A 14,045-nucleotide genomic window follows, 5' to 3' on the forward strand; every position below is an offset into this window, starting at 1 on the left:
AATGCAGCAATTCACTTAATATGCAGAGTTTTGGAGAGCAGGACTACAAGAATTTTCCGTGACCATGCTGATGTGCCTTTCTGCCATTCTGAAGGGATCACTGCCGAGAGTGATGGATGAGGGAGGCCTTCGCAGTCACTCAGATTTTTAAAGCTATTTACAAGTACTTAGGTCCAATTCAGTTTAGTGGCAGTAAAGCACTTAAGCATCTTTAAAAATCTAGGCTGCAGCCTTCTGCTTAACTACCGCAGATGTTAAGTGCTCCAAGAAGTGGCAGAGTATTTTTGTTTGGGGGAATCTTGTTCTCAGGGAGCCGAAATGAAAGATTCAGCTTCATTTTTGTTATTGGCTGAATGGCTGTAAGATGATGACAACTTGCCGTCACTAACAAGCCACAGCAAAACAGCCTCAGAATAAAGGAGCAGATTCCTACATGCCCTCCCCTAGAATGGACTGGTAAGGAAATGCTAGAATAACAACAAAGAAAATTTGGGATTTCAAACACTCTCAGATGCCGAGTTCAGGCTACAGAAGAAACAGCAGCACAAAGGAATGTGCCAGAGCAGGGGGAGGGAAGGGAGGCGCGATCCTTGTAAGAATAATCAAGTATAAATTGCTGCATTTAAGAAATAAGAAATTATGACAGCAGATGTGAAGAACCTTCCCCAAGGAGCTTCCTGTATTAAATGATGCATTTGTAAAGAAGTTTGAATAGTCAAGGTCAGAGATTTTATAGGGGGCAAACTACTCCAAGTGAACCTACTTCTGTTTGAAAAAAACTATTAGAACTGGTGACCTCTAGAAATATTCTCCAGTAGGATAAATATTTTATGATTCCACACCTCCACATAAGGATTTCGAACTACCTGAAAAACACAGCCTTTTTTTTACAATTCGGGGACTGTGCCCACTTTACACACAACTGAACTGGGGTTTCAAAGGAGTTAAGGCACTGCCTTAGGGACCTAGAATCTCCCTTTAGCCTTGGGAAGCTCTCAGGAGGTCACAGCAGCTGAGGAAACAGCTTCTGTCAGACTCCTCTTTGGGTTCTGTCCTTTACGACTTGTCATAAGTCAGATGCCCAATCTGCTGCAGAAACAGCAGCAGAAACATGCATGAACCCCCATATCCACCCTTTGGCTCCCTTCTTCTTTCTGGGTTAGTGGAATAGCACGTATGGACACAATCTAACTCAAGAGACAAATTTGTTTGGGAACAGAAACACATTCAGTACAGCACTCGACACACCTTTTAGTGCTGAAGAGCACAGGCAAGTGAGTGAACCACACCATTTGGCCAGCCTGTGAGAGTGGCAGCAACCACCCAGCAAAAAATTCACCCTATATACAGGTGAAAAATGGGAAGACAACCTATTTCCTTTGTTAAAAAGAAAAAATTAAAAAAAAAAAAAAAAGGAAAAAATGCAACAGAATATTGAGCCTTCTGCTCAGTGACAGTCACTCAGTGCCGACCCTGGACACCTAAAAACCATAAAAACAAGATGGAAAGGGAAGTTCTGGGAAGGGAAGGCAAGTTCCGGGAAGGGAAGGGAAAGATCCTTAAAAAAAAAGAAAAAAAAAAAGAACAGCAGTCATAGGAATGCCCTGTGCTAAACAGAAATCATCTATGTAACACACAGGATCAGTAAGCATTATTCAAGCTGATTTCAAGCTCATTTCAGAAACATACACATATGTCTTTGAACCTTACCTGTCAGTCTATGGTTTTCTTCCGGCATAAGTGATTGGCTGACTACTGACATTCTTGGTGTTCGACAGAACAAGCTGTCTCCTTCCAGCTTGACTGATAACCAGACTGACACCCATTACTCCCCTCTTTCTGTTTCCATTTCCAATAGTCCCCCAAACTGTAACTTTTCCTTTCTTTTAATATTCTGAAACGTATTGCTTTCCCAAACCACAGTATAAAATGCAGCAGGGAAATAATTATATGCTTCTGCAGCATGCAAGTTTTAAAATTATATGCCCAGCATTAACAACACAGAGAGTTAAGACTCAAATCCCCACAGCAACAACATGCTAACCATCCTCTTCCCCCAGACTTATGGAGCTGTGGGATGTCTGCCAGGGAAAAACAGAGAAATGTAAAAAGGACTGCAAGAACATGAATACTAAAATAAATATCACAAACCTGGCTGTTGGAATCACAGACTGAGAAAAAGCTATTAAATCAGCTAAGCCATGTTCTTGCAGAAGGCAGAAATTTTCTCTGTACATTAATTTCCTGCAGTTTTCTCCAGCGCGTGTTCAAATGGGCTCCAAAGTCCACTTTGTGCAATGGACACTGCTCCAGCCTTCAGAAGGCTTCATATCAGGCCATAAAGTGTGAGGATTGAAACACCTCTCCTAAAAAATTACTGGACTAGGCAAGTAGGACTACTCAGATATATTTAAGTACTTCATGAGATCCTCAAATAAATCTTTGTTTTAAGGGGTTTTTTTTTGTTGTGGTTTTTGTTTGTTTGTTTTTTGTTTTTTGGTTTTTGGTTTTTTTTTACTTTTTCAGCCTGAAATTTCTGGTGTTATATCTCACCAGCATAAATATTTGCCCATCTACATGAACTTCCCAGCCTTTTTATACATCCTATTTATCTTTTTTTTTCATTTCAAGCCAATGTTTTATTTTGAACTCACTTCTCCACTCACAGATTTTGCTTTATTCTAGGTCCACTCTCATGACCACTGTCTCTCCCGAAATCTCACTCCACAGCCCCACTGTTCTCTCCATCATCCACCCTTTGTCTCAAGTCTAAAAACACCACTGACGCTTCTTGAAAATAATTCCTGCAGCACACAGTATGAATCCAGACTTGAAGCTACATGGCTCAAGCAGATGTCACTGAAATAATCATTAGAAACCAAGATAAAATATTGATTATTATAATTTTAACAATAATTTTTAAAAGTCAGTAACTGAGAGAAAACTATAAAGGTGCTCTCTGTTGAGGAATGAACTTTCCTAAGCCGCAAACATCTGAAGGTCAAGAAGCACAAGATGCTGAACAGGAGTAGTTGCCAGATTTTCCACCATCAGTGAGACAAAGAAAAAAGAGAATGCTGGGACTCTAGGCAGTACCAAGGTCAGGGGCAAAGAGGCAGCTACAGAAAACATGCTCATTTTGCTCAGCCAGCCTGACAAGCTGATGTTTGGGGAGGCAATGAAAGAACAAAATGTAGTATAAAAAAAGAAAAAAAGAGTCATTTCCATGCAGCTGTAAAACATCAAAGCTGTATTTTTTTGCAGGGAAAGACAAGAGCAGTAAAGCACCTTAAAGAGGAGCATGAGAGTTTGTGATAGACTACATGGTGACACACTTGCTTCTCAAGCAAATCTTGGACACTGCTAACCAGAAACTCTTTCAAGAGCTTTTACAAGCGCCCAAGTCTTCCCTATACTACAGTGCCCCTCATAGACTGTCAGATCATCCCTTACATGGGGAAGCAGACCCTTTATTTAAACCCCAAAAATCACTACAATTGTCACAGTAAAATTTTTGCAACCACCAGTTTCACCATCACAAATTCCTGCTTTTGCTTTAACTCCCGAAAATGCTTGTTACAAACTAACCACAGGTAAGTGAATATACTGAGACTAGAAAAGCAACCACTTACTCTGAGAAATAGGCTAAAAATACTAAGGTTTTTTTTCTAAAATACCCATTTCACACAGTTCAGATAGAGGCCAGTCGATGGAATCAGTCTGCTATCTTCAGTTCTGCCACCAGAAAATGAATATTGAAATAATCATAAAAAGGCATTCTTCTGTGGGAAAGGATAAGCCAGGGAAATCACACTGCTGTTAAAATCTTTCCAGAGAGATACACTCTCCTCTTCTTCATCTTCTGAAACAGAATGCAGGTCGTGGGAAAGCAAAACCACTGAGCCTCCCCTTGGCAGCCTGGTGTGCTCACCTGACAAATGAGGACTTTAAAGGGAAGGAAGCACAGTCAAATGTCATGGAGACACTTGAGGATTTTAAGTTTGCTCATGCACACTTCTATTGATGGAATCATTAGACTTCCTAAATTAATAGGATTTGTTGGAGATAGAAACATTTCCCATTGCATTTAAAAAAATAAACAAAACTAAACACACTTCTAGGCCTTTTTAGAAAACATCTGAGGTGGTTTTCTGTGCCAGCAAATCTAGATTTGATAACTGTTATTAGTCAAATAATACTCAGTTCTGTGACTCTGTCTTTCCCCTGGAAGTCATAGCTATTTCCAACCATATAAGCAAAATCAGCAAATGTAATTCTGAATTACCTGCAAGCCTCAAAACCCTACTCTTCTTGTCCTCTGTTTAGAATCTCGTATTTCACATATCAGTGAATACTTCAGTGCCTCATCATATATCTCACATATTTGTTAAAAGCAGATCTGCGGGGCACTGAGCAACCTGGTTTCTAACATGGAAAAAAACCCCAGTGACTTAAATAAAATCTCTTATTTCTCTATAATTCCAATCACCTTAACCTGCATTAGGAAAAAAAAAAAAGGCAACAAAATCCTCCCAAGTTATTTCTCACCATTCCAAAACACACATCATTGCTCTCCATTGCAGGTTATAATGACCTGTCACGTACAGTATAAGAAAACTCTTGACCGAATGTTTTTTCTTCAAATTAGTTACTTCCTTTGCTCTTGAACATAAATATTGCACATTTCTCTCATTATTTTCTTTATAAAGAACACAAACATACTTGTGAGCTTTAACTGTAATAAAAAGATTATATGGACACAGCAAGTATGATAGGATATAAATTATTTGCGTTTTGGGACTATGTGGTAACATCCACTTCTATGAAGGTTCATCCAAAAATATACTGTACCTACGGCACACCAGTAGTTCTGCCAAGGCATCAAGGAAAGGATATAGACACTGAGTTCAGAAAATACAAAAATGGCACATTTACCTAAGAAATCCAATTCTGTATTTATTTAAAGCAGTCACCACTTAAAAACCTTCATTGTCAGTCTTATTTTGAATGATCATATGATTTTAAATTACTTTCTCAATTTCCCTACTTAGTTCCCAAAACTATACAGTAAATGAATATTCTATTTATGAAAATTTAATTTTATTTTGGCTCATTAGCAGTATCATTTTCTGAATCAATTTCTTATCCGTACAAATAAACTGTTCATTTATTCAATTTGAAAAATCAACAAAACCTAATAATACTGCTTTGTTTCCACCTTAAAATTCTGCTCTACTATATATTCAATATATTTTAGATACTGGAGTGGTCTAAGATTTACAAATAGACTGAATATTTGTCAAGGCTAAACGCATTATTGTAATCCTACATAAAATAGTGCCTGAATGTATAAAAACATTTTAATATTTCAATGAAATATTTAAATGGATGCTTTTTAAAGTAAAACCAAATGTTTTTCCTGAAAAATATACTATTTTCACTCAATACTACCTTTAGTTATCTAAAAATACCTGCAGAGACAGATAATCTATGTAAGTAATTACCTCCAAGGAAGAAAATTTTAAATAAATATCTAAGAGCCACAAAAATAATTTCTTACATTTGCCTTAGTCTCTGGCAATAATACATAATCTGCTGTTACTATAAACCATGTGTATATATTCATTTAGGAAAAATTAGAAGTCCCCAAATCAGAATACTCGTTCTAAAGGAAAAAAGCAAAAAATACCAGTTATGTGGGGAAATTACAAAAAATGGACATTCCAACAGAAATAAATTAGGGTTGTGGGGTTTGATTCTACATTTCAGTTTGCAATTTGGGCATGTCATCTTTTAAACTCCTGAATCTTTCAAAATATTATTTACTGAGAAGAAGACTATGTAAGTACTGAAACATATCTGAGACACAATTTGGTTTAATTTTAAATTGAAGAATGTTCTTTTTCTTTACTCTTTTGTGACAACTGGCCACATCCTCATTGCCTAGCCTAGTACAAGCCCTGCTGGGTGAAAGCCACTTGCCAGCGACACTCACTTTATCCAAATTGATTTCAGTGGAATTTGTGTGTAATAAATTGTCAGGGTCTTCCCTTTTCATGCAGCAGCAGCACTTGGCTGTGGATTCATTTCTACTGCCAATATTCTCATCCGATTGCAGAAAGAAATCTGATGCTAACAATTCTTGAAAGGACAAGAGCACAAAAGAGAAGTGGCCTATGTATCCCTGTAGTTCAAGATTAATTAAATGCCAGAGTATCAGCACATATGTCAAAGGTGGGATGTAGAACACAGCTCACATGTAAATACATTTATAGCGATACTACTTCTGACATCAGTGTCTCTTTTTCTACTGAGGCCTGGAGATAAATTTTAAAATTAAACAAGCAAATCCTTCACAGCTACATTTTTTCTCTTACACACAAAACTTTGAAAATTTACTATGCTGTCATATTACTTCTGCTGTTTCAATTTCTCCCTCATTTATCTGCATCTATCCCATTCAAACCCTTCATGTCATCTGATTCACGTACAGAGAGGGAGTTACAGGGTTTGTTAGCTTTATTTTTCCAGGTATTGCCTCCAGGACTGATGTAAGGAGAAAACAGTCAACAACCACTCCTCCTACCCTGAAGTCATGTCCACAAAGAGACCCCTACGTGGTCCACATGAGATAAAGAAAGGCTGCCTCTGAACTGTGCACTGTCCATCAGCTGATTCACTGGCTGCTTGAAACACTCACTTGAAAAATTTTAGTGAAAAGATTTTCATGGGGTACAAAAAAAAAAAAAAGCTTAAATAAGACTACAGTTTAGGGATGGAAAGTAAACAGAGATCAAAATGTAAAAATATCTGGGAGGAAATTAACCAAATTCTGAAATGAACTCACTGTACATTTTAAAATTTTCTTTTCCCTTTTGTTTTATTTGATCAACATGGTGAAATCGGAACTTTTATTTTTTTATGTTGACAAACCTGAGGTTTCCACTAATATGTGTTGAAATTGACATTTATTGCCGTTCTTGTTGAAGGTACAAGCCAGTTAAACTCTTTCAGTAGCTAAGCTCTAATCTACCTCATCCCCACTACATTAGGCAAGGTGTCGAACTTTTACCAAAATCCTCTTATATTAGGGACACAGTGTTGAGGGACAAAACTCAGAACAGCGATACAATATAGAAAACCTCCAAGCAGAAATTATTTGCTTTTCTACCAAAGAACAAGAAGAAAGGCTGTCCCACAAAGCCAAAATAATCCATTTATGTATACATTACGAGTGTCCACAGACCAGGTGGAATCCAGCAACAAATGATGCTGGACACTGTACAGCCCTACAGTAAAACAGTCTCTGCCCCAGATTACAGCCTCCAGAAACTCAACAAAGGATATGGGAGGGAAACAACATAGCACAGGAATTATCGGTGCAATGGCAGCACACTGTGTTCCTTCCATTTTCTTTTAGGAAAAAATAATGCAAGATTAGCATCACAAAAGACAGAAGTGGGAAGAAGATGGGATCTGATAAGGGTCGGTGAGAGGAGGGAAAAAGTGATAAGGAATCAAGTGGCATGCAGGGTGCTGGAGTTCCATAGTGCATCAAGCGCAGTGATGTGATTCCAAACGCAGGCAAAAAAGGAGGCTTGTGCAAAACAGCCAATTAGGAAAACATGGAAAAAACAATAGAAAATATCAGTCACCATCAGCCTTCTTCATATGCCACTTCTGCAGCTGCTCTGCTGGCTTCAGTCTTTGGTTCAGTGACAAGACCCTAGATGCCATAAGGGAAGCTGGGCTGACTGCATGACAGAGGAATTCAATTTAAAAGGTGAAGAGGATGCACCACATAAAAAGTAAGCTTGCAAAGAAAAGTGATACACTCTTGGTTTTAGCAGAAATGTACAAATTAGATATATGTAACAAGTGAGAGCTTAAGCTTGCAGTTGAAATATATTTCTGCATTGCACCTCTTAGTCAATAAAGATGAGCCCTTACTGCTCTGATATTAGTCTGACACAGAATACAGCATATTTAAATGATATTATGAACTCAACCTTTACTCGGGTAGTAAATCATAGCATTTTAAATTGTGACTGAATGGAAGATGCTACACATTTTGTGTTTAGGTTTCTATAATGAATTCCAAATCAGTTATGACTGCAAGTTGCCTCATATATACCACGATGGCTAATTGTTGATCCTAATACAATTCCCACTGCCTTGTCAAAGCATGGCAAAACTGGCACACTTGTTGACAGTCTCAACAATGAGGTCAAGCAGTGAGCAGCATCCAGGAATGAACTGCTTTACCTCCAGAGGTGGTTACTGCAGAAGCAGGGGAACAGCCAGTACTGCAACAGCTCTACCACTTTTTGCAATGGATTTTATCAGGGGCTGTCACTCTGCAACCTTGCCTGAGCATCACATTCTCATGTGATGCTTTTTATTTAACATTGACTGAAAAGATGATTTTCTAATAGGAAGTTAAAGGATAACAATCCAGCGACCTTAAGGAACTCTTTTACATTACCAACTTTGCTTATATTTTGAAACATAACCTAGAATAGCCAGGATTTAAAATGAAGGTTTAAGTTAGAAATAATAATTAATAACTTTGCTCTCAGACAGATGAAACTGACCTATGGAAAATGATCACAGAACCCAAACTGATATATGATCCAGAACACACAAATTAAACTTTCCAGTGCTACACTGAGTCTTATTTTGAAAGCTCATACTGTATGTTGCAATACTCTAATATTCCTTCATGTAATTAAACATGTGAAAAGGCTCTTCCTTCAGCTTACCTTGCACATCCCGTATGAATTCTTCAAAACAAAATTCAGCAAGGATCAAATGGACTGCACTGAATTATTTGTATTATGTTTATTAACCAACTGAGATGAAAACTGTTCTCATGGATGAAAAGCATTAAAATTCTCAATTATGAATGCACTTTCTAATTACTATTTGATATTGTTTCCATATGTCTGAAAAAAAGAAACTGACTGGGTAATTGACTAAGCAGTTACCTGGTTTCAGGGAATTTGAGTTTCCTTGTAATTCAGTGGCAGAACTCAAGCTGACTCAAAAACCAATGATCTCTTTACACACTTTTACTTGTTCTAGAAAAGTCCACTTCAGTGTAACTTTTCAGGTAAAGAGGACTGCACCTGAAGCAGCAGATCTGAATATGTTTGGTTCCTAGCAGGACATTATTCTAGAGGTTTTTTCTTATTTCATATAGTACATTCAAACTACACTACATTCTATGAACCATTAAGTGAAGAAGCAGAAACATCAGAGTCATCTATGAATGTATGCCAGATCAGAACTCCAGTCTGCTTTACATTCCTGCTGACAGTTTCCATAATGAGCATGCAGCATTAAATAAAAACCATGACCTGTTTAAACAAAGATCAGAGCACCAGCTTTATCTTTGCATTCTCTAATGTTTGTTGTTTGGCATCACAAACTAACACCAAAGCAAGTCTCTTGTTAATAGCAGCCCAGAAGGTTTTCATACAGGGCATGAGGGGATGGCTCCTGTCCACCAAGAACATTTGTGTATCTTTAAAACGGGCATTTTACTTCTCACGAGCATATACAGCATATTCTCTGCAGTTACTCTGCTTTGAATTATACCACAGGAGATCAGGAAGAGAAGAAAGGAGATAGACGGGATATTGTACAAGCAAGAAATTTTAAAGATTTGTTATGTCTCGGATGGCTTGAGACAATGAAACAAACCCTGAGAGCCAAGCGAAAACTGTTTAAACATACCATTGAAATTTTATGGGTAGTAACTAATATTAATCAGTTCACATACATATCATACAAGGGAAAACTACTACATTTAATATTTTTTTTTAATCTATATACAAATAGAAGTCAGTTCCCCCCCAATTTTTGTAGTACACTAACAGAAAATTTACAGTGTCTGGCATCACAAAACTGTTTATTACAAATAGGTGCAACACAGATTGCCATTTTTCAGTGACTCCATAACTGGTCTTCTCAAAAGATGCATGATTTTTTGGTAGTCAGATTTCAGATATACACTTTTAAAATGTAGCCTTGCATTTTAAATATCTACCTTAGAAAAACTGAGAGTTCACTTCATCACAAGCTAATCACAAAGTATAATAATCATGCCTAGTTAACAATTTATCCAGAATATCTGGAGCTCCTTTACACTAGTCTAAATTAACCACAAAATTCATTAAACTGAAGTTGCAATGGCTATCAATACCATGCATTATCAGCAGTACAGACTATGCAAGCAGGAATCTTCAACTATTGATCTTCCGCCAAAGAGAATAAAGCGTTTTAAATCTGCCCAGTTTCTTCACGTTTCCCATCTATACCATCAGTGTTACCCATGGACAAGCACATCCGTTTATAAAATGTATTCCACACTACCCAGCTGAAAGTGCGAGACAGAAAACGCTAATCCTAAGAAAGCAATGAAAAAACTGAAATCTCTATCTAAATGTCCTCAACCTTTTTTACCTTTTTTTTTCTTTTTTTTTTTTTTTGGGGGGGGTGGGTGTGCTCTACTGCTTCAGGCGTGCTGGATGCCAAATAACAGCGCAATAAATCACATGCAAATCGGCATGAATCCTACCAAACTTATTCGAGCGGTTTCCCCCCGGAACAAAACTTTAAAGGTCACTCAATCCTCTCCTACGACAAAGGGAAGTTCTTCCTCTTCCATCACCCCTTCCCCCGGCTGTGCGAGGGGACTATCGGGGAAGGCGCGCACGGCTTTTCCACCGGGGCTTCCTTCGCAGTGTTGGCTAGTGACGCTGAGCAAGGCGTGGGGAATGCGAGGAACAAGAGGCCGGTGCTCCCGGGCGTCCCAGCCCGGCCTCCGCGGCAACTCTGCGAACAAAGTAACTTCGCGGCTGGGCGGCGGCGGGGCACGGCGGGGCAGTGGCCGCTCTGCCCTCGCCAGCGAGCGCTCGCACGGCCCGGGGGAGCAGCCCCCGAGGAGCAGGCAGGGTCCCCGGAGCGCGGTGCCAGCCCTTACCTTGCTCCGCAGCCCGCTCCACACGGCCGGCGGCAGCAGCGCCACGGGGCCGGGGCACGGGATGCTGCAAGGCTCCCGGCGCCTCTTCCTCCGCCTCTCCCAATCCTCAGAAAAGCCCTTCCCCCCCCTCGCTCCCCCCCGCCTCTCTCTAGCTTTGGGGCATAGATATTATGTGTGTGTGTGTGTGTGTGTGTGTGTGTGTGTATATATATATATATATATATATATATGTGTGTGTGTGTGTGTGTGTGTGTGTGTGTGTGTGTGTGTGTATTTTTTTTTAAGAAGCCAAAGGGAAGCTTGGTTGGGAAAAGCAAAACCCTGACGCGCTTGGGGGTGGGTAGGTGGGGGGTGCTGCTGCGGGGTTTCAGACCCTCGCACGGCAACACAGGCGGACCCATCCCCCCTCGGTCTCCTCGGTCTCCTCGGTCTCCTGTCTCCTCGGTCCCCAGCCGGGGTAGGCGGTCGAACCTCATCGTCTTCCACCGAACCCGCATCGAGAACGGGCCCTGCGCGCTATTCTCCCGCTCGGGGCAGCCGCCCATACCCCAGCCCGATCCCGTCCCTGCGCGAGCAGCGGGACGGGGGGGCTCCCCAAATACGTACCCTGCCCTCCGGGGCTGGCTTGAGGACGCAGGATTTTGTGCAAGCGATCGTCTCCTTCTCCGGGAGCTCAGCCTCCCCTCCCCCCCGCCTCCCCTCCCCCGCCTCCCCCACCTCCTTTGGGGGGCCAGGAATCCCCCACTGCCAGTCCTGCCTCCTCTCCGCCCGGCCGGAGCGCTGATGCGCCGGAGCCGCGGCGCTGCATGGCCCCGGAGCTCGGTGCCCGCGGCCGGGCTGCGCTGCGGCGGAGCGCGGGCTGTCCCCTCCCGCCGCGGGCTCGGGTCAGCGGGGGCGGCGCGGAGCCGCCTCCAGCGGGAGCGGAGGCTGCGTGCCCTGGGCACAGCACCTTGTGGGGAGCCTGTGTGTGTGGTCGGGAGGCAGGAACTCCGCGCCGCCCTTTCGGGGGATGGGGGGTGCCGGTGGTCCCCCTCCTTCCCGCAGCGGTCAGAGGGGCGCTGGGGCGCCGGGGCTGCGGGGGGGTTCTCTGGGCAGCGCCTCGGGGTCAAGACAGCCGCTGCCCGTCCCTTCGGCAGCGCAGGTGGTGGTGAGCGAGAAGGGCGCCGGGGGGACTCGGGAGGTCCGGTCCTGGCGGGGTGCAGGGGGACACGGGGGTGGCCGAGGGAAGGTCCCTTCCCTGACAGCGCTTGGTGTATTTCTCAGGGGCATCGAGCACGCACAGCTTCCCTCTGCTTCGAAATCAGGCCATCGTAGAATCATAAATATATTGCACTCCTATGATATTATGAGTAGAGAGCAGGAGAGTTAAACGCATGCATTGAGGAGAGGCAAATTACAAGCAAAGGGCTTTACTGCACAACTGCAGAGCGATTCTCAAATGAAAAAATTTCAAATCCTTACAAAAATAAATTTAATTCCTGCTTGCATGTTCCCGTATCACCTGCAAGGCAAGAAAGCATGCTGGATATCAAGCAACGATTAGTGGAGTTACATCTGGGTTTGGTACACATGGTGACTTACTGCTGATCAAACAGCAGTCTGAAAATCCTGAGCTGGGAAATACCCATTCTGGACAGAATAATTGTACTTTGCACATCTCTTCCAGGTCAGGGTGAAACAGACAGCCCTGGGAAGTGTTCTGAAGGAAAGAAAAGAAGCCATCGAGCCCCACACACGGTCCAAACTCACACGCAGGCTCTGCCCAGGGCAGGGAGAACCCTTGGCTGCCCTCTGAGAAGTTCCTGTGCCCTGGGCAGAGGCTTAGAACTCCAAAACTGGACCTAAAAACCTTCCCCCACAACTTCCATTGCTGGCAAAACATATGTATTTATCTTGAAAGTTTGCATTTTGACACATCAGTGGTTTTACAACAATATAAATGTGCTTGAGAAATTTTTGATCGGCCTAATGGTTAGGACTTACTAGAAGCTGCAGAACATATTCACAATCAATTCACTTATTCAGATGCATGAATACAAGCTTAGAAAAGTAATTACAGGCACCTTTTTTTGGAAATCTTGAGGCTGTGTGGTTTCCCCACGGGAAATATGAGTAATAAATTCCAACTTAAAAAAAAAAAAAGAAAGAAAGAAGAAAATGTGCTAAGCGTTGTTCCTATTTATTTTTGTCTTTAATATTAAAAATAATTGATTAAATGTTCCAGGTGAGGCAAGGGTGGCTGGATGCAAATCCTTAATTTTCACAGAAAAATGAAAATCCTTAATTTCAACTATTCTTTAAAAGAACATTCAGAAAGATTTGATATTGATAATTTATATCTTCTTTTCACTTTTTAAATTTTAGTTGTCTTTTGTAAGAGAAGTGGATTTTTCTTTTTTGGTGAATGTGTAAACAGAAATCAGCTGATCAGTATTAGCAGATCTGGCCATTTTTCTTTTTCAACTGAGAGTTAATGTATCTATAGAGTTAACATCATATCTATACACATTAAATACATCTTGTTTAGGTTTAGATTATTTTATTAAAAAATTAATTTATTACCCTCTATTGTTACAAAACAGTGAATAGTACTTGACATTTTTAGTTCTTTATGATTTGCATCAAGTTCTATTTGTATGAAAACTGACATTCAACTAAAATTTATTTGAGGTAATTTTAAATTGTTCATTAAAACTATCTTTAAAATGCTTGATGCATTTCAAAAGTATCTTTGCATTTTAAAATATTTTATGAAATAGTGGAAATAATGGGCCCTAGAAGGGGAATTAAATTGGAGTCTTCTGGTAGCCATGGCTTTGACAGTCTTAGAGAAAGCAGATCTTACCCTCTCACACTTGGGTTTAGCTGTGGATTGACAGAGGAAAATAGGCAATCTTACTTTTTTTTCTCTAATGTTGATTTTTCAGCTTTAACAGTCCTTAACTGAACTACTCAAATGGATTGAAACAAAGAAGATATTCACCCTGCCTGCAGAAGAAACTGCAGCTCTCAAAAATTGCTTTCCTGCATCAGTTACATCCTGCTCCATCTGCTTAGC

General features: G+C 40.9%; 1 protein-coding gene across 3 annotated transcripts in view; it reads right to left on the reverse strand.

The window, feature by feature from the left end:
* Positions 1-11,926, reverse strand: part of MPPED1 (metallophosphoesterase domain containing 1) — a 62,057-nt gene extending 50,131 nt beyond the window's left edge. The window contains exon 1 of one of the 3 annotated variants that reach the window (XM_038154965.1): positions 11,705-11,926. The gene's annotated coding sequence lies outside the window, so the exon portion shown is untranslated. Of the gene's footprint in view, positions 1-1,710; positions 2,412-10,987; positions 11,123-11,704 lie in introns of those variants that run through there. The other 2 variants (XM_038154966.1, XM_038154964.1) reach the window with 2 other exon arrangements.
* Positions 11,927-14,045: the final 2,119 nt, after the last annotated feature.

Source organism: Motacilla alba, chromosome 1A (genome assembly GCF_015832195.1).
Source record: "Motacilla alba alba isolate MOTALB_02 chromosome 1A, Motacilla_alba_V1.0_pri, whole genome shotgun sequence".
Taxonomy (NCBI): Eukaryota; Metazoa; Chordata; class Aves; order Passeriformes; family Motacillidae; genus Motacilla; species Motacilla alba.